Source organism: Anser brachyrhynchus, assembly GCF_964034855.1.
Source record: "Anser brachyrhynchus genome assembly, chromosome: 3".
In the NCBI taxonomy this organism is placed as follows: domain Eukaryota; kingdom Metazoa; phylum Chordata; class Aves; order Anseriformes; family Anatidae; genus Anser; species Anser brachyrhynchus.
The window spans coordinates 113,444,963-113,465,628 of record NC_137696.1 but is presented as its reverse complement, the minus strand read 5'-3'; the positions used below and the strand labels follow the sequence as shown (position 1 = coordinate 113,465,628).

Genomic DNA, 20,666 nt, shown 5'->3' with positions numbered 1-20,666 from the left:
ACAGAGCATTGCAGTACTACTGTGAAATCTGTCTTTACGGCGTGGAGAAGCCAAGTGACCCCATTACGAATGGCGTACATTGCTGTGCAATGAGCAGGGCAGCATTGCTGGCTGTTTGTGGATAAGGCGTGCTTTCGTCAAGCTGGTGGGCACCGCATATGCTCTCTGGAAGCCAGTAGACCTGAAAAAGAGAGCTAACACTGAAAAAAAATGGATGTGTGGGCTTTCACCTAATGTATGTCGGCACAGGGCCACGGAGCTATGCTGGTTTATTAAATGTAAGAGCTGCTGCTTATGTGTAAATTAGGACTGCCACCTGGCTGGTTTCCAGCTATCTTGCCTGGTTTTATTCTGAATTTGCTGGCTGCTGTTGGAGCTACTGTACAGATTAGTCTGGACATTCTCAGCAGAGATTTTTTGGAAGGTAGCCGGCCTTTTCTGTGTCAAAGATGACTGCATTTTACCTGGGTATTAACAATAAAGTGCCAGTGAAGTCACAGGGGTGATTATTCTAAAACATAAATGGTAGTGGTCACCCTGACAAAAAAAATGGGTCATTTAAAACAAAATGTAATAAAACCAGGTTAGCTTTATCTAAATAAAATGATGATGGAAAGGCATACATTATCTGTTTCCTTTTATAGCCTTTCTGAGTTATAACAGTTATGTAGATAGTATATTAGAAGCATACTTCGACACTTACTGCAATATAGATGAAGCAGGCAAGGCTAGTACATAGAAGTTTCATTTTCTAAGAACTTCATAAGTGTATTTCTTCATTATTTCTTTGTTGTCTTTTATTTGTCTGGCTCTAGAGATATGCCAGTTGATAAAACTGTGCTGAATTCAGTTACTAATAAGGAATACTTTTTCTGTTTTGTAGAGAAGGTGCTCAGAACAGTGGGTTTCCAGACCAGTCAATATCCTTTCTTCCACAGTAGCCATTATGAGCTAAATCAGAAAAGATCAAAAGTACAAGTGTTGAAGTTCATGTTGAAGTTCATTTCATGTCCAAAGTGTCTAAAGAATTATTTTATGATATCAATGAATTCCTATTTTTAAACAAGGGATGACACTTCTAAAGTTCAGATAGCTCCCCAATTTTTTCCTCACAATTCAAAGGCAACATTCATATGCTGACTTTGTATAGAAATATATGTCTGTGCCTATATGAAGCCTGAGGTGCATTTGGTCTGTGGACCTCTTTGGCTTCATATTCCTTTGTTTGTGAAGTTGTATGATCTTTCTTATGGCTTTGAAATAGTCTTAGCGACCTCAAAACTACAAAAGCTACAAGACGTTTGCATCATCCTGTATAGATGAGAAGGGGTGACCATTAATTCCAAGTAAGACATCAACCCGATTTTTTTCCCACATATAATAGTATCCGGATGTTCTATGTCTGCTAGAAACAGCTCACTAGCACCTAATACTTACAGTATGTGTATAAACACAGAGGTCTTGTTTACATGCCAAATGCTTGCACTCACCCTGCTGTCCGGTGTTGGAAATAGAGTTGTGTGGCTGTGAGTGATTCTGGTCCTTTGCAGACATTTTAGTTCTGCAAATTGACTGATCAGATCATCATAGGTATTTATAACACAGGGGAAAAAAATAGGGATGGGTGGCATAGGCATAATTAAAGGAAAATATAAGTGCTATTTTCCAGATCTAATTAAGTCTTGGACCTAGGCAAAATACAAGCATTAAAAAAGCCCTCCCAAGCAGAAAAAAAAATGTTGTTTTGTGCTTCTCTTAATATGAGGTAATCTGCTGTGATCAGATGTTCAACATATTACAATATACTATTCTCATTTCAATAATTTTGGAAAAGAAGGCAGAGGAAATTTGATGAGACATGCAGCTAACTTTCAGGATCAAGATACTGTGTTCGGATAAGCTTTTAAATTAGCTTATTATCATCTTATATCCTAACAATTCATGCAACAAGTATAGAAATGTAAGGGCTGAAACGTATACCTTGTGAAGATTTTTGCATTCTGAACAGTTTCCTAGCAATTCAGATAACATCAAATTTGTCACCTTTACGGTATCTCACTTCGATGTCTCTGGCATTTTTGTTTGGGGGGAAAAAAGGTCCTAGAGATGCTGAAGCTTATAGAAGAACTTTGCCTTTGGGGGCAACAACAGCTCACAGTCTGGAATGTATCAGCACCCCCCCCACCAACAATTACAGATTTTAAATTTTGCAACATTAAGACAATCAGAAAGAAAAAAAAAATCCTTAAAAATATGTACTTTCTGTTTATGCATGTAGAAATTATCAAGTAAGATAATTGTAGCTAATGGATTTTAAATGTTCTGTAACTTTTGAGCACTCATGATATATATGTGAAGTTTTATTCTCCAATCATTGAAACTCATGCAATCTTGCTGACTTTCGTCGATTATAAACACAACCGCTGGCAGAACCAGTTTTGCTGGCACCTCATGTCAGATTCCTGAAAACATTTTCAGAAGTATTTCAGATACCAGGGAAGTCAAAACATTAGCACAGCATGGAGATCTATCTCCTTGTTATTCAGCAATGATCTAGGGTGCTTTTTTTTAATGTTGTTCTTATTTTGTTTTGTTTTCCTATAGGAAAAATGTTTTTTTACAATTTTCTCACAGCTGCAAAAAGCTGAATGAGCTTGGTCATGGCGATAGTACTCACAACCAGAAAGGAAACCATGTGTTCAAATACAACCCTGGTCCATTTCCCATTTAGGAAAATGTCAATGAATCTGCTAACCAAAACAAAGGTAAAAAAGGGAGCTAGTGTTTTCTGCTTACCTGGCATGTTTCTTAAACATGAAAGAGCAATGTAATTCCGGTCTATACCAATTAGATTGCACATTCTGCTATTCAGATACCATGCATGCAATCTAATTGTGTAATGAACGTGTCTTAGGGTCACTACTTAAGTATCTAATATTTACTTTTGAAGGTTTTTACCTCTGTAGATCAGCATCTGTTCTGTCTTTTGCTTCAAACCATCACATAGTTGCTTTTCTAATAATTCTGACCTTTTCATGTGTTTCTGACAGTGGATTATCTCAAGATTTTTAATCTGTAAAAAATACAGTGCAATGCTGCTGGGACCTTGGAAAGTGAACAAATAGAGGGAGGAGGCAGAAAACTTTGCTTGTGCGATAGAAGTTTTCAGTTTAGAGTGCTGGATGATTTTCCAGTGGGAAAGAGTTGTAAAAACAGGATGCTCTTCAAGTCACAACTAGGGTGTCAAATCTCATTAGAATACAAATACAACGTAGAGTCAAATTGAAGGAGATATGACCAAAATATATTGATGTGATAAGGAGGAGACCAACCATTGTGTAGTAAAACTAGCAACCTGGATGAAAAGCAGTAAGAACTGGAATTTCAAATGGTAAAGCACTTGGACATGATCAAAGTATTAATGATAAAGAAAATGCAGAATTGCTCTGTATATACTTCTTTTCTAAATTTGGAAAGGTGAACCATGAGTCTGAATCATTTAAGAAAGATTAAGTCCTTTATTCACCCACCAGCCAAATGGAAACCAAAAAGAGTATCAAACAACATATTCTAGGGGTAGTCTTTTTGATATTTTTTTTTCTTACATCAAAGAGTTCTTGAATAATTGGTTCCTCATATATCTTGCGTGATGCTTTTTCCTTGTAACTTCCAGAAAAACTGCTACAACTTCATGAAACTATTAAAGTGTTAGTGTAATACTACTATTTATTAAAGGCAAGTAGGAATACTTGAGTAACCACAGGCTGGATAGTGATACAAATCCTGGGTGAGAGGGAGTGACACCGCTGACATAAGATTCAGCTGGAAAAGAGTGAAAGATAAGGACTATAGTTGGTGAAGATCGTTTTCTGAAAAGTAGTTTTTCTCAAAGAATTTGAAGTGATACTTCGAGAAGACTATGATTGTTTGAGAAAACAGTTGTGTAGCTTTATTTGGACCCGTGTAGGGTGAATGGCTTCATGTTGCTTGACACTTATTCAAAGTACACAGTACCATACAATAACAGTAAAGCATAATGGCAGATTAAGAGATGGCTAACTGACAGATCACAAAAATAGCTGTCAATAGAGGATAGTCATACAGGTGTCTATTTCTGCTTTATATATCCTGCTTTTCAACATTTCCATCAATGTCTTGGAAGCTGACAAAATCACCACTGACGAGATTTCCATCTAGCAAAATAAAGGGTGCCCTGAAAACTACTGATGTGAAGAGTACAGTCATGCAAACTTGTGGAAACTGCTTAGAAGGCTGTCCCATGCTAAAATGTTTCTAATGTCAGTATTCAGTCTGAAGATCTCTGAAGATTTTCTTGTCTCTCTTTGGTTTCTCTGGTCACCCTGCATCTCATTGTTGGATAATTTCATTGACTCAGGGAGGTTTGGCTGCCTTTTGGCTGCCAAATGTCTTATAAGTTCTCTTATTCATAAATGCACCAGTCTACTCCAAACACAATTCCTTAGCTATATCTGTAAAAACAAACCAACAAACAAAATACACTATTTTTAAGGCCAGCTGTCATCAGCCACTTCCATGATGTTAAATTTCCTTTCAGGCCAGGATGGTTTCATCTAAAATGCTCTTTGGGAGTGGTCCCTGACCTCTGCTAGTTCCCAGGCCATTTTCTGGAGTAGTGGCAAGGTCAAAATCCTGGCAGCAACTGCTGAGCCAGTTGACATTGTGGGCGGATGATTTCCAGGTACTGAACTGTGCCTGCATTATGCATTACTGCAGATACAACCTTTCTGTGCAAATTGAAATTTTGCCTTCTCTCTCACATTTTTTAATGTGTACTCCTCTGACAAATCACATTCAGTACGGACGAAGCAAAACATGTATTTCCCTGCCCGCCATCACCACTCCTAACAAATAAATCCTCACAGATACTACCTTTCCTGATCTCTACCATCTTTGCCAGTCACATAGAATGACACTCTGAACATCCCCTTCAACTCTACACTCTCCCTCAAGCATCTATCTGTCTAGATGCATCAGTAACCCAACTCAACTTACACTCACAGTATGAGTATTAACAACTTAAATAATGAATAATAAGAATAAAATCATCTGGGAGTAGGGAATTTGAAGTGTAACTTGGAATGGGGAAGGCATTGAGAGCACAGGGAGAGCTGTATCATAGAAAGCATGAAACAGATTTATAGACTGTAACTAACATATGGTTAAACATGAACTTTTAGAAAGATGTGTGAATAGGTAACCAGGGACTACAGACAGGGACTTCCTTTTCAGGGACTTGACATCTCTGCAAATGACCCTGATCAGTAGATGTAACTACCCCCCAATTTCTTTTCTCTCTGAGAAAAAAAAAATGAAGTAGATAGACTTTTGATGTGTACATTTTCAAAAGAGTTGAGGAACAACTGGAAGCAGTATAGAAAATAACTGTAAAAATATTCAAGGACAGAAAAGAATACCATAAAATAGTCTGTTTATCAAAGCTGACTGGATAAAAAACATGTAAATACCTTCATGTTACCTGATACTGAATGAAAAGAACACTTACCCTTGACAGCAGCTAAGAGGTGAATAGGAAGAACCTGTTCCAACCTGAAAAAATGTTAGAATGGCAAGGAGTGTTAAGATATTCGCTTCTTTTTTGTTTAACTGTTTCTGCTTTGTATATACTAGAATATTTTTTCACTAAAAGTACTTAGTGTCACATAGATAGCTTGGGTAGGCAACCAGAAAAGCAATGGTACTTTTAACACTGAAACAGTCATGCGAAATTAGTGTATAAATACAGAACAGCCTTTGTTTCTGAACATTGATGATTTGTTGGAAGTAATGCCCAGATAATTAATGTCACTTTAATCTGCTGCAGCCTTTACCTGCAGCTTGTGCCTGCTATTTGTTTATCCTTCCAGGTGTCTAAGAATATGTGTTAAACACATAGAAAGCATGTGCTACATGGAAAGATTGCTGAAGATCTGGAATGTAAAGCCCCTAAGCCAATTGCTTTGCATTGTATCTCCATTTAATGCACCTGAAGTGAATAAAATTTCACCAGTGATGAATCTGGCTCAAGCTGTTAATTTGCAAAACAATGTGGACAAGGGAGAAAATAGCTCTTTTCCTGAAGGTATTTCCCGAAGATATATATTAAGTATCAAAGCATACCATAAAGAAAACTGCCTCACTGATTTGTTAACAGCATATAGTACAGTGCAATCTGAGCAGATACTAGAAAAATGAGGGAATTTTGGACTGTTCCATTTAGTTACTTAATTATAAGATATTTTTTTTCTTTGCCATGATGCCCTGCATCATGTAATGACTGTAACTATTGGATAGCATAGACATCACTCCATCAGGCACATATTCCACAGTAATTTTTACTGCAAAGATATTTTCCCTTTTTCTTTTCTTTTTTCTTTTAATTCTCCTTCAATCTTATTCATTACCACTGGTTCTGCCCTTTGTTCCACCTGTCCAGGTCTTTGAGGACAAATATCACCTACTCCCTTACTGAGGATACTGAAGGGTCCTAGCCAGGGTCCTAGAAACATCCCAGTTAAGTGCCTGGAGATAAGGAGGATGAAGCCTGGCTTTCATTTGCTCTCCAGTAAGTGTATATAATGCACATTCAGAGCAGAAGAATGAAGGGAGATGTAAACTTGGATGCACTCTACTGAAGTCAATAAATTCCATGGGGCCAGTATCTTACCCTTTCAAAAGTGTGGCTCCATTGATTCACATTACGATGAGGATCTTTCCCTGCATATTTTCATGGGCATTGAATAAAGTCTTCAGCTCTAAAAGAAGTGAATATTAGAAGTCTACAATTAGCACTGTAAAAAGCTTTGTCCTATTCGCATTGTCTGGCAGCAGCCAGCACAAATGTGTTTATTGAAACCCATTCCAGGGCATTGTAATTGTCCTTATTTAGGCAGCCTTAAAAAGGGAGCAATATATAATTCATGGCAATCTTTAAAAACTGGCTGACCAAGGCTCATGACAAATGCTTACAAATGGGGATTAAAACCTGAGTTGTCAGTGAGATAATTAGTTTATTCCAGCACACTGAAAGGCTGTGGTTGTGATGATGATGGGTGCCATCTGATGAGTAAGGAGTCATGTTACAACACAAGCACATGCTCCCTCTTCCCCTCCCCTCTCCTTCAGTATAGACCTTATTTAGCCAGCTATGATACTGCTTTTCAGAATGAAAAAAAAAAAAAAAAAAGAGTTGGTTTAACTCTGTTATTTTCTGGATCTTTTCAAATGGTGATTGACAGTCCCCATTTGGCTACAGTAGCATCCGAGACCACAGATGTCAAGGAGAAATATTTGCAAATTCTGTTCCCTCTCCTAAAGCAATTATTTTTAGTTTCTGACGAGCAGGCAACTATACCCAGATATTCAGAAACAGATTCCTAATGCAAAGGCTGACAGCAAATTGGCCATATTACAAAACAAATTGTACCCTCTGTCAGTAGGTTCCATACTCAGGATTTTCTTTCTGCCAGCACTGCTGGTCACACCGTGAGAAGACTGCAACTGGGTCATTGTTTCCCCATCATTTTTATATAGATCGGACAGCTGTGGAGGGAGAGCAGGAGGGGAAAATTAGGTAGCTCTTCTGCCGTAGCATAATGCAGAGCATAACATAATCTGCCGCTAGTCAGGAACGTATGCCGACAGAGGCTACAAGTAGGCTGAAGCTATCATCACACTAAATAACCTGTAACTAGGGACGCTTTTAAAGACAAACAGCTCAGTTTGCAAATTCTTATCCTGCAATCTGTGAGAATATAATACTGAAAATTAGACATATGATCGCTAGCAGCCATCTTACCATGTGCCTGATCCACAAATAACAGGAGAATGAAGACAACTGTGAAATAAAAATAAAAGTACAGCAGAACAGCAGAACAGCAACATTGCATTGTAGAATGTCAGCTGAGTTTGTCAAATAATCTTACTCTTTTTGTTCTTTATTACCTTCAATTCATCTAGGTTCGTAAATTTATTTTCTATATTATTACTTTCTATATTATTACTGTGCTTTGCGAGTCTTTTGCAATCAATCAGTCACACGAAGAGTTATTACTGGATTTCTTATGACAGGCCGTAAGATACATAGCCCATTCTAGAGAGAGTAGAAATATAAACCAAGTATAGGAAAAATATTGTGATCCATTAAAAAATGCTTCCAAAGAAAACATTTTTCGTAAGCACTTAGCCTGCAGATGACAGTAACTCCTATTTGGAACAAAACTAATAAAGATACATTATGAGAAGTTAAGCTTCAGCTCCATAGCTGAAGTCCTTTGTGCTAAATGAAGTCAAAGCAAGCTTACTGTGACTGAGAGAGCTGCCTATGCAAAGAACAGGTCTAGTGAAAACAGTTTTCCCCAAATGAAGAAGTTAACGAGCAACAGAGGAACTAAAATGCATTCACTTCAAAATAAATACTAACTCATAGACCAGGAATCCAAGTGTGAGTAGTGCTAGATATGGAACTTATTACCCAAGTAAATGTAACATAATACAAAAGTGTCCCATGGAAAAGCTGAGATGTTATTCATGAAAATGAAGCTTACAATTTTTTAAGAAGTGCAAAAGGACAGCATGCATTTTATTGTTTTTCATGCCTGTTTAGGACAGTCCAAGGAAGAAGTATGAATTGTTTCAAATTTAAACCTTGTGCCATGCTTAATTATGTTTTATCTGCTGATGTGACTACGGCATTGAAGGCATCATAATGGAAATGTAGTGATACTTGTAAAACTGAAATTTGTCCAGATCTCTGGCCATTAATACATTTCCTGTCACATGTATTGCTCCTGGTCTCACTAATTTCAGTCTTGGTGAACTTCCTCCTTTCATGACTGGTGAAGTGCCTGTGGCTGGATAACAGAGGTTAGTTATTTTCTAAATGTCAAGTTTTACAGAGCATAAATGATTACAGAATATAAGAAGCGTAGTGCATGCGTGTAATACTTTGATGTGTGCAGATTAAATATTTGATTAGATAAATCTTTTCCTGTTGCATCAAATGTTGCTTTGTTTTTTCTTTTTCTTTTTTTTTTTTTTAAATTGGATAGTTGCATTATTACATTTGTGATAATGAAAGCAAAGGCATTTCACTTGTGAACTTGGTCATACCTCCTCATAGCTCCTTTTACATGAGTTGCTGGCTGACCACATGACCCAGTATGTATCATGATGTACTTTTGATATGATAAGAGTGTATATGGAAACACTCTTAGTTCGAGGAGATACTATCAATGTCCTTTTGCTGTGAGTAGATGTCTTGAAATGAACCTGCTAAGAGGTTTTCCTTGAAAGCTTAATTCTCAGAAACTGGTGACAGATTTCAGGTTTTATTTCATTAAGGAGGTATTTGTGTAGTTAATACTGCCACATCCTCCCTTTGGTCACACGCTAACATGACACTGTGTTGTGTGGGTAGCTCTCAGAAAGGGTCTGGCAGCAGTTTTATGGTAACCCCCTGTGCCAGCAGATGTGCTAAACTCAGCTCATGATGTTATGAAAGTGTGCCAGCCAGCTGGGGTTACAGGGGGTCGGTACTGGGCCAGGAGGTCTCTAAGCAAAAACGGTATTGGTGGAATCCGACATTTATGATCTTTGCAATAAAAGCCGATACCTTTTAAATTCAGAAGCTGAGTAGATTCAGGTAAAGCTTGGATGTTTAATTGCTGAAATTTAAGCCTGGAAATTCTGTAGCCTGGCTAATTCCATGGCAATATATGTGCAACTGCAAATAAAGACAGCTCAGTTACAAATGGCTGTCAGGCATGGCTTGCTTGCAATATTGAGAGTTAGGTAGAGATGGGTGATTGGCATGAGCTGCATATTTTTAGTTAATAAATGAAATATCCATATAATTACTGTTTTCACCTTTTTAATTGTAGAAGTGGTTGAAATAAGAAACAACCAGTTTTTAAAATGATTTTTTCATTACATTAATTAATAAACGGCTTTTAAAATTGATTATTCATAAGAAAATGGATCTGCTTGGTTGACTTTTTCCTTTTCTGTCTTCAGATTTGTCTTCAGGGCAAACATCTCTTCAGCTACACACCTGGCCTAGAAGAAACCTCACATTTCAAACTCAACTTGTTATGACAGTGCCTGGTATGACAATCCTGCTGCAAAGCAGGAGGTTTGACAAAGCAAATTGCAGTTAAGAAAAGAGCTAACCCTTCCAAGTCATTCTGCTGTTTCAAAGCAATTTTCTCTCAGTTCTAGGGGAAAAAGGTGTAATTTGGGTGTGCAAGGTTGGGAAATCTCTGTGGTATAATTCTCTGCCCAAGTCTATAGGTCTATGTTTTATTGTCATCTGCAGTAAGTAATGCTAGCAGTGCTGTCTGGGGCTGGCTTGCATCTCTGTACTGCCACCCTTACAGAGGGCTAATGGGAAGAAGGATTACTGAGGGTGGCATTGTGAAAGTGGGAAAAAAGCATTCCACAGGTACCTGGGTGTAGGAAGAACACCTGGCAGAGGTTTATGCAGCCTTCTGTCACTGTGTTTTCCTGTCTTTACGGAATCTTGTTCTGCTGGCCAGAAGAAAGACATAAGTCTTTGTATGCTAATCTAATCTAATGTTTGTTAACACCAACATTGTCAGTCCTCTGATGCATCTTCACATTTATGCACACATACAGGATGAAACAGATTCTGCTCTTTTCCATTCTGTCACACTTTCCCCTTGGAATGTCCTCAAATACTTTATAAACAAGATTGACCTGTTTATTCCAGTTTTTATATTCATCACAGGATAAACTGTGGCTGCATTGTATGTGGGGTGCAAAAGGGACATGGGAATGTTAGCTATGGACTCTCCACTTTGAATTACATGACTCAGGCCATCTTCTGTTCTCTATTAGAAACACAACAGGAGCTCTACAGCAGGAGCTCTGTCCTGTCTTGCCCTGCTCATCACACTCCCTACAGTCTGGTTGATGGACCAGGCAGGCTGTGGCAATGGGAAGTTACTGTCTAGAAACATAACAGTTCAATAGTTTCTTTCTACAAGAACCTGCCCTAAAGCAGCACAAAGGACATAAAATGCAATGAAATGAGTTTGGGGTTGGGGTTGGGGGCGGGGAGAGATAGTGTTTCCCTTTTAGGCTGTGGCATGAAAACAAACTGCTGTTTTTTCAGAGGGAACTTTGTGGCATATGTATTATCTTAAATATACATTTTTTCAAGACTTAGATTAAATAATATTTGAAGATAGTAAAACTGGCTCAAACTGATGTTCATAATACCCTTGCACAGTATCAGGAAATGAACATAACTCATGGTACAGGGGTACCACAGTAATGAAGACTTTAAGCGCTTCTGTATGAAGGCAGTAGGGCTTATGGGTCTGAACAGTCAGGGGTTGGCTCAGTGATCAGTAATGCAGTGGCTTGTTTTCAGATGTGCCAATGCCATGTCGTTAATGAGGTCTGGGTTCTTGCTTGCCAGGTTGGTGAACTTAAATGTGTCTTGTCACTCTGTTTGCCCCTGGTAGCACTGATACTGCAAGCCCTCGTACCTCTTGGCAGAGAGAATTGTGTCCTGAGGGAATATTTTAAGGAAAGGCTGAGGCGGAGAATAGCTTTCTAGTACTATAGCTATTTCACGGGAATACTAAAAATAATGGAATCATAGACAGCAGGAGTGGAAGAGGTCTGTTAAGTCATCTAAAATGTAACGATCACCTCTCCCATGTGTTTTCTGTAATATTGGCTGGTCTTACATTAATGTGGTAGTTTCTAAACTAAAAGCAAACTAAAACCACCTTCCCCCCATTCACTCTCTTCCACCTCCTTGCCCCCAGCGTCACAGGGAATGGGGGGATGGGGGCTGTGGTGGGCCTCTGACGCTCCTTCACGGTCACTCTCTGCCCCTGCTCCCCGTGGGGTCCCTCCCACGGGATGCCGTCCTTCCCGAACTGAGCCTGCGGGGGCTGCCCACAGGCAGCAGCTCTTCAAGAACTGCTCCCACATGGCTTCGTACCACGGGGTCCATCCCCCAGGAGCAAACTGCTCCAGCACGGGTCCCCCACGGGCGGCAGCTCCCCCCAGACCCCCTGCTCCTGCGTGGGCTCCTCTCCACGGGCTGCAGCTCCGGCCCGGGGCCTGCTCCTGCGGGGGCTCTCCATGGGCCGCAGCCTCCTCCAGGCCACATCCACCTGCTCCACCGGGGGCTCCTCCACGGGCTGCAGCGTGGAGATCTGCTCCGTGTGGGACCCATGGGCTGCAGGGGGACAGCCTGCTCCACCAGGGGCCTCTCCACAGGCCGCAGGGGAACTGCTGCCGCGTGCCTGGAGCACCTCCTGCTGCACTGACCTTGGGGTCCTGCAGGGCTGGTTCTCTCACACTTCCTCACTCCTCTCTCCCAGCTGCTGTTGTGCAGCAGTTTTTTCCCCTTTCTTCAGTCTGCTCTCCCAGAGGCCCAACCAGCGTCGCTCCCAGTCTTGGCTCTGGGCAGCAGCAGGTCCCCTTTGGAGCTGGCTGGAGCTGGCTCTGATCTGACATGGGGCAGCTGCTGGGCTCTGCTCATAGAGGCCACCCCTGCAGCCCCCTGCTACCAAACCCTTGCCACATAAACCCAATACGGTTAAATGTCACAAGCTTACAACTTTTACTATAATTCAACCACAACCCTCATAGATAAGAAGCTTCTCCAGATGTATGTGCCATTTCCCCAAATTCAGTTAAACACTTATATACTCAGAGCTTAAATTCAATTACCATTAAAGGGAAATATATCTCTTAAGCTGCAATCATGTTCTTAGAAATCTCTTATCTATTTCTTTATTTATTTTAAGAAAATGTCCACCTTTAGGAAACAAGGCCACAAAGAGTATAGCTTAAGTATAGCAGTTACAACAATATAAATGTGAATCTAAGAAATCCCAAAGAAAAAAAAAATAGCGGGTCTGAATCAACACATGCTTCTTAACTGGAAATCAGCCCTCACTTTCTAGTGTTAATTATTTTGAGTCACCATTGTGCTTCATTTCCATAAAAAGGGGATAAGGAAGGTTACAAATCTGTGTTGTCTACTGTGAGTGAATTCTCATTTCAAAGCTCTCCAGCCTACGGTATTTAAATGATGCCATCACTGAATATTTTTCCCCAGTCAAGAACTCAGCCTAATGAGCCAAGAAGAGCACATGCACATATTTAGTCCCTAAGAAAGGATATTTATGCTCAAAGAGACCTATGGAGCTCAGAAAACTATACAATCACCACTTAAAAGTGTGCAGAGCTGACTCAAAACAGCAACTTTCTCTGGTGATGCACATAGTATGAACTGCTTTGAAAGCAGCTCCTGTAAACCACTCTTCTGTTCTCTTTTGCTTCCCATACATTTCCTTTGTGCTGTGAATATTACACTGTTGAACAAGAAGCAACAAGAAGCAACTCCATGATAGATATTTTAAGTCAGAAAGCAATTTCTAAGCAATTTTCATGACTTTTTTTCTTTTAACAGTGTTACTTACACGTGAAGGAATAGATTCTGTTTTTCAGTTATACCACCATAAACATCCCACAAATTTAACTTGATTTACCATGGATTTGCATACACAAACACATAGTTTGGTGGAATATTTACCAAATGTGGAGAGGGTTAAGTAAGACATCCCAAAGTTGAAAATGAGCTTGAGCTATTGAGGTAACTAGATACTCTATACATAAGAATATCCTAAATAGCATTCTTCTCATTTCTTACAGAGAAGGTAAAAGGGCATACTTAGTAAGAATCAGCAATTGAAAGAACTGGTTGCTGAAACATATACAAAGTTGTGAAAAGCCCTCATCCATGTATTCAGCTGTAGTTAGGGGCAACATTAGAATAGGAAAAAAGTCATTTTGTGGTTTAGTTTAGTACCACCTGAATGCCAAAGAAATTCCCAGAATGTCTGAATGCCATATGCAGTGCTCTTGTAGGCTCACTGTTATCGTCCTGAGAGACCGTTAAAGCATTTTGATATTTCCAGGATGCAGGAAAGTTGTGTTTTGTGAGAGAGAAGGTAGTGGCTTTCTTTCTCCTAACAGCGTTGCTTACGCTTGCTGTCAGCTGGGTCCCTAGCATGCAGGGGACACTTGGCCACATGAAGAGATATTTCCTCTTTATGTCACCTTGCACTGGAGATGGCATACAAACCAGTTGTTTTAAGGGAATAAAACAGTTGATTTATAATCGGACAAGGTAATGGCCCTTTCTTTTTCTCACAGAAAACAAAGACCAAAGAGGTTCCAACATCTTAGACAAGATTTTCTCAGTCTGAAAGCTTTGAGAGGGTGCCAGTTCTGAACACTTGTTTTGGGGCTTTTTATCTACGAGATCTATTCTTCTTCTTGTGAAAGAAGTGAAAAGCAAATAATAATAAAAGATTTTCATCTGAAAAAGACATGAGCACAAGTTAAACAAATGAGTATTATTCTTTTGATTAGCTCTCATTTGCTACTGAACTGTGAATTTGCTGCTTCGTTAAACATGAGGTGAACAAAGGGAAGCCTAATTAAAGGTTGTTACCTCTCCATATCATTGGTGCCTAAAATCTATCATATCTCTACTCCCTGTTAGATAATGCATTATAAAGAACTGATCACTGTTTTTGTCTCAAGGCCCAAATATGGTATGCTGGGTCATATGCTAAAAACGTTTGTCATAGATATGGTAATTACACTTCAGCAGTAAGCTACCTTATTGTCATTTTAGTTATCTCACAGGACTGAAAGCATAGCCCAGTCCTGCTGAAATTAATGAAAGTTTTCTATGAATGAAAGAAGGAGCAGATCTGTAAGGAAGAATCGTCCTGACATACAACACAACGTATAGGTTGAAAATCAGGTTATTCACACATGCCTGGGGTGAACACGCGAGCTTGTTAAATCCCAGCGGAGAAAAGCAGCCTTGATACAACTGAAGAATGCTTCGTCTGCTGTGCACAGGACAAGGCATCCAACCGACAACATATTTCTTCCAAGTCATCAGGGCTAAACAGCCTGTGAACTAGGAGGGCAGCTCCGTGCGAAGAGACCTTTCATACAAACATCGTACCCTAACACATTGGATTAGCTAGCCAGCTCTAAGCCCAGCTTTGAAAGCCAATTTCGTCTCTAGCTACAATGCATATTGAAAATTATACCCATACATGTAAAAACACACAGAATCACATGTAGATTTTCATGTATAGCAAGTATGTATTTTAATGTATATATCCACAGCTAGACATTGGTTGTGTTTCAGTTTCCAGGCTTTGTCACATGGTCACATGCAGAGAAGCTATGATCTTTGCTATGTTTTACTTTCTGTGTTCAAATTCCCTGGTAGTCTTGACTGAGGAGAAATAAAACTTCTTCCACCTTTAATATTTGGAATATATTCAGCAGTCTACTTCTTTTCCAAGAACTGTTGTCCCACTCTATTGGGGTTGTCAAACAAAAGCCAGGGGTGAGTGACTTGTAAATAAGTACATTTGCAGCAGGCAGAAAACAGTCAGTAGCTTGTCCTTGCAGGTCCTTCAAGGAGACAAGCTCTTAAGTTACCCAGTTACTTAAACAGTGGCCTGCTGCTTTCAGGCCAAAAATAAAATAAATAAATAAAATAAATAAATAAAATAAATAAATAAATAAATAAATGTGGCAGTTCAGGATGTTATTGAGAAAAAAAAAATTTGCTAGGATACAAAAGAAACAGTGAGTATATGACTTGGTTCTGCTATGTTTTCTGGACCCATTTTCACCAATAATTAGAGGTGTACCTGCAGCTCAGATATCATGGGTATGTTCTATATCCTTTTATTCCAGAACAGCATGAAGTCGGCACAGTTTTCTAGTGAATCTGGCCAACAGAACTGTTTATATGTTTATGTAGTTACTTACACTTGAGCAAAATAGGAGTGGAGAGCAGCAGAAGCCAGAGCCGGTACATTTCAGCCAATTACCCAAAGCTGCCAGCATCCCAGGAGCAGGTCTGTGCAGCCTGAGTTGCAACATTAGCTACTTCAAAAGCATCAGGTCTTTTGTAAGCCACACTGGACTTAGTAGACAGTTGCACTTGAGCACAGCAAATCCAAGAAGTCAGATGCATCCAACGTGCACTGAACTCGAATCAGGTCCAGTACAGAGTCCTGTGCTTGTATGCTATGGCTTTATGTCCACAATTTCCAAGGAGATATAAATTACTGCTAGACATAAGGATCTTCTGCTATAACTCATAGAGTTTTCTGCTCTGATGATGTTCCTTTAAAGATTGTTGTAGCTATCAATTAGGGATTTCAGGTATGTCTATATTTTATATCATGAATAGCATTAATTGTGTTTACTCCAAGAGGATTAGAAAAATATATATATCTGCTTTCACACTTACAATCAATTAAGCACTGTGCCTCAGTGATGTTTATTAGCTTGGGCTAAACATCATATAATATGGTTAGATAGTTTCTTCTCAGAAAATGGACAAATGCAAGCTTATACTTGGCCAAAGAAGGTGGTATAAACTTACACGGTTTCTCTCAAAGAGCTTCAGATATGGTCTGGTCTATATGCAAAAGGTTTTGAGAGTAGGATACAAATAAACCTCAAAGTGATCAGTCTTAATCCAATATCAGAGTGGCTTTTTTGGTCTGTTTATGCCTCTTAAGAAGAGGTTTAAGTTAAATTGAAAAGCCATGCTTAAAGTAGAGCAAAGCTGTTTACACTGGGGATTATACTAGCATAGCTTCACCTAGACAGCTATATCAGCATGGCGGATAAAATGTAGACAAAGTCTGCAGATGTAATGTGATAAAAATGTAATAGGTTATAGGAAGGAGAGGAAGAAGGACAAGAATAACAACAATTTGCTGTTTGTATTTTGCAAGCTTTGAACATTTTTTTTTTAAGAAATAAAAACATTTTTCTCTTTCCTGTTTCTATGTGAAAGACTCAAACAGACAATAGGAGAAAATAATCCTGTGAGGATTTAGGAAACTACATTGCTGACGATATAGAAAAAGCTGCCAAATTCAGGAAATAAACAGGCTGAAATAAACAGAAAAACAATATTTTATTTTCTCAAATCTCTTCCTTTTAAAGTAATTTTTTTCTCATAACAACCACATGCAAAACTAGTTCAGACAGAAATGTTACTGGTAAATCCAGGTTGCTTCAATGAAAATACATTATGCACAGCCTTTTACATCTGTGGCACACTTCCCTGGAAAGCATTTGCCCCTTCTCTCGCCAAGTGAACTCAAGCAAGCTGCATGTTGTTACGCATGCTATCTTAGCCGGCACAAGAGTGTAGCATTTACGAGTCTCCAGATAGGGGCTTAAAAGTTTGAGACGACAGTTTTCGTTTTCAGCAAAGATGGTGCCAGCTGGCCAGCTCTCGGGATTTCCCCTGTCAAGTGATCCACGAAGCAGCAGTGTTGGCACCAGCTGCACAGGAAACCACATATACCTGTGCCCTTGGAGGGAGGTCAAGTGCCTCACTGACAGCCTGCGGCAGGCATAAAAGAAAGAGTGGGAATGCAAAAAGAAAAAGCAAGTGATCGCTCCCAGAGAGAAACTGGGAGGGGAAAAGGTGAGTGCTGGGTTCAACAGCGTGTCCATCACCTTTATATATATGAGCTGGCCCTGTGAAAATGGAAACAGCTCAGCACTGCTAGAACTGGCAATCCTTGTGTTTTATTTCAGTCTCTGAGTACAATTAATTGGTCTGAAAAGCATAGTGTTATTGTTTATTGACTATGTTGTACTGTCTACTGCTGAAATGAATTGCTTTCTAAAATTATTCAAATATATTCAAACCAGATATAATGGAGGGACATGGCTTACAGACTCCTGCAATGATGATTTCCCCCTGGTGACATTCATTGCAATATCAGAGAGTTGGTACTTCACAGCTGAGCCCATTTTCACAACCCTCCTGCCCTGGGCAGAGCTCACTCATGCCTGCACTGCTTTTGGGTTCGGTGCAAAAGAAAGGCTGCAAGCATCAAGTCTCTAGGACTGGATCAGCTGGCATGCTGAATGAGCTCACTTGCCACTGAACAGAGCTCCTGCTCTTGGCCATGGCCTCTCTGCTGCCCATGTCTATGGTAAAGCAGCCCAGCCTCCAGCCACTGAGTGTCACTGCGGGTGAGAAGCCTTACCAAGCTCAGACTTTGGCATTTTCACAGGTTAGATCAAGAATTCTAAGATTTGAAAATTATGTTTGAGAAATAGCACAGAAACACCATTTCTCAGCAAGGACTGCTCCTGGCAATGTGTCTGACGGATGTTCTGAAGCAGAATAAGCAGCATTCAGCCTGTCCCGACCATCTGCCCAAGTCCTGTTTTCTTTTCCTCATTCAGTTCCATTGGAAAATATCAACAAAAAGTACATTTTTTCTTAACCAAGAAAGATTGTGTGTTGGTTTGTACTGAAACTCATGAGTCCTTTGTATTCTGGGAGAATACAGATGCAGCATAATGAATGGTAACCATTTGAACTCTCCGAGATAAACTGCTCCAAAACTTGATAAGGGCTCTTGAACTATGTGCATGCTATGCACAGGACTAATCTGGCAATTGGATAAATCTTGTTTCTGCTCAATTACAAAATAAAGGCAACACAGGAGATGTATTCAAGATATAAAGCAGTGATTTGGGAGCAGATGGAAATCTGAGCAAGTATTGAGTTACGGACTTTCTTTTTTTTCCCCTGTGAGTTTTGTGTGATCATAGAAAATCTTCCTAAGGAAAAATCTAAGTTAAGGTATTGTTAGCTAAGCAAAACACAGAGAGACAAAGCACAGGTTGTTATTTATTTGTAGCTGTTTATGGTAGCACCTTGGGGAACAGCCAACCGTGAAGACACTATTGCACTGTCCAGTGAACAAATACATAGACAGACTCCTTGCTGTAAACAGCTAATGCTGGAAAGGGTGAATTGCTCAAAGTGTAGAAAGATGTAAATGTTGTTATCATCCCCTTTTTTATGAGAATGCTGAAGACAGTTATGATTCAAATCCATTTTTTTTCTCAGTCTTTTAAATAAGTTTATCTTTCATTGCTATGGAGATAAATCGTACAGCTTTTAGCTTAAATCAAAGCCAAATATGTATGGGGAAAATCATTGCAGCCTTGATAGCATTGCTTTCTTAAATATTCTGTTCTGTTTCAGTTATTCACTTCCTCTCTGAAATTCCTTTTGACTATTTCTATTTGAAATGTATACTACATGATTGAAATTTATTTCACCTGAAAATATGGCTTTGTGTCCATTTGTGACAACTGGGAGTGTCTGTTGCTCCTTAGAGTGAATATTTCTGTATCTCACAAATGTCTACTTCATCTGGCAGGAATCACTGGAGGAGATCACCACCCTCCATGAGTACACTGAAAGCCTGTGTTCCTGTGTTAGTAGCCTAGACTATCATGGTTTTTGTTTGTTTGTTTGTTTGTTTGTTTAATAGACCTAAAATGAATTCCCATAAAGGTCTTACTAACTTTTCTGGTACACCCATCAACTCCTAAATCTCATGAAAGAAATGTTTAGTTAAACCTACTGAAGGAAGGGAAGATGATGTCTAATGGAAACAATATGACAGATGGAGGCCATGGTATCTGGTGGAGACATTACCACTGAGATTTAGCTGTTAACGAAATTTTCTGATTCTGTAGTGGCAGGTGACAGGATAAAATGTGGTGGCACCTTCTAACAATGGGCAGATAGTATAGCATCTGACCATGTTTAATTGTCTACCATGTCAATTAAAATATGAGATAAATGTTATAAATATCTAAAGTGTGGGAGGCAAATGGACAGGGCCAGGCTCTTGTCAGTGGTGTGCAGCAATAGGACAAGGGGCAATGGTCAAAAACTGGAACACAGGAAGTTCCACACAAACATGCGTAAGAACTGCTTTACAGTGAGGGTCACAGAGCACTGGAACAGGCTGCCCAGGGAGATTGTGGAATTTCCTTCTCTGGAGACATTCAAGACCTGGCTGGACACTTTCCTGTTCAGCCTACTGTAGGGAACCTGCTCTTTGCAGGAGGTTGGACTTGATCATCTCCAGAGCTCCCTTCCAACCCATATGATTATGATTCTGTGTTTCTGAAAAGAAACTGTACCAGGTTTATTCCCTCACAATGAGGCCAAACTGGATCATTCTGACTAGGTCAATGCCTACAGTTCCCCTTATCCTCCAAAACAGAACAAGCACCTGGAAACTTAGTACTGGGGATGGCTCCTCATCCATGCTGCCCCCTGAGCTGTGTTCAGCAGTTATTTGGTAAAGCGATGTTTGGTGCAGGCCAAACCTGCACCAGAAACTGCTCTAGCAATTTTATGGTAGGGGTGATTGAGGGCCAATGCCCAGACTGTTTCCTGGCCATGTTTAATTTGTTAGAGTAGAGATAGCCTTAAGGTGCAATTCATCTCCTTCCAATATAGACATCAAATGTAGCTGAACGTTTTTTAGACTGCGATCTGTGGACCATTTGGTGATCTGTAAGACATCACAAGGTGATTTCACAATTGTTTTGAAGCAACTTCAAAAGCTTTTAAATATAAATGCACATACATATATTTCCAGGCATGCAAGTAAGAAAACAAAATGGGGAAAAATAAAAGTCACTGTAGACTCTTCCCAGGGTAGCGGTATTTTATTCACATATAA

The 20,666-nt window shown here is 39.6% G+C and overlaps 2 long non-coding RNA genes across 2 annotated transcripts; one reads left to right on the top strand and one right to left on the bottom strand.

Annotated features, from left to right (window-relative positions):
• Window positions 1-2,631: 2,631 nt before the first annotated feature.
• On the top strand, window positions 2,632-20,234 carry LOC308191416. Its single transcript, XR_013947962.1, has 3 exons — window positions 2,632-2,765; window positions 8,848-8,904; window positions 10,054-20,234. It is a non-coding gene; the product is annotated as an uncharacterized lncRNA (long non-coding RNA).
• LOC308191417 lies at window positions 2,759-12,376 on the bottom strand. The gene is made up of 3 exons (XR_013947963.1): window positions 12,349-12,376; window positions 6,707-6,794; window positions 2,759-5,589 (listed from the first exon to the last, which is right to left on the bottom strand). It is a non-coding gene; the product is annotated as an uncharacterized lncRNA (long non-coding RNA).
• Window positions 20,235-20,666: the final 432 nt, after the last annotated feature.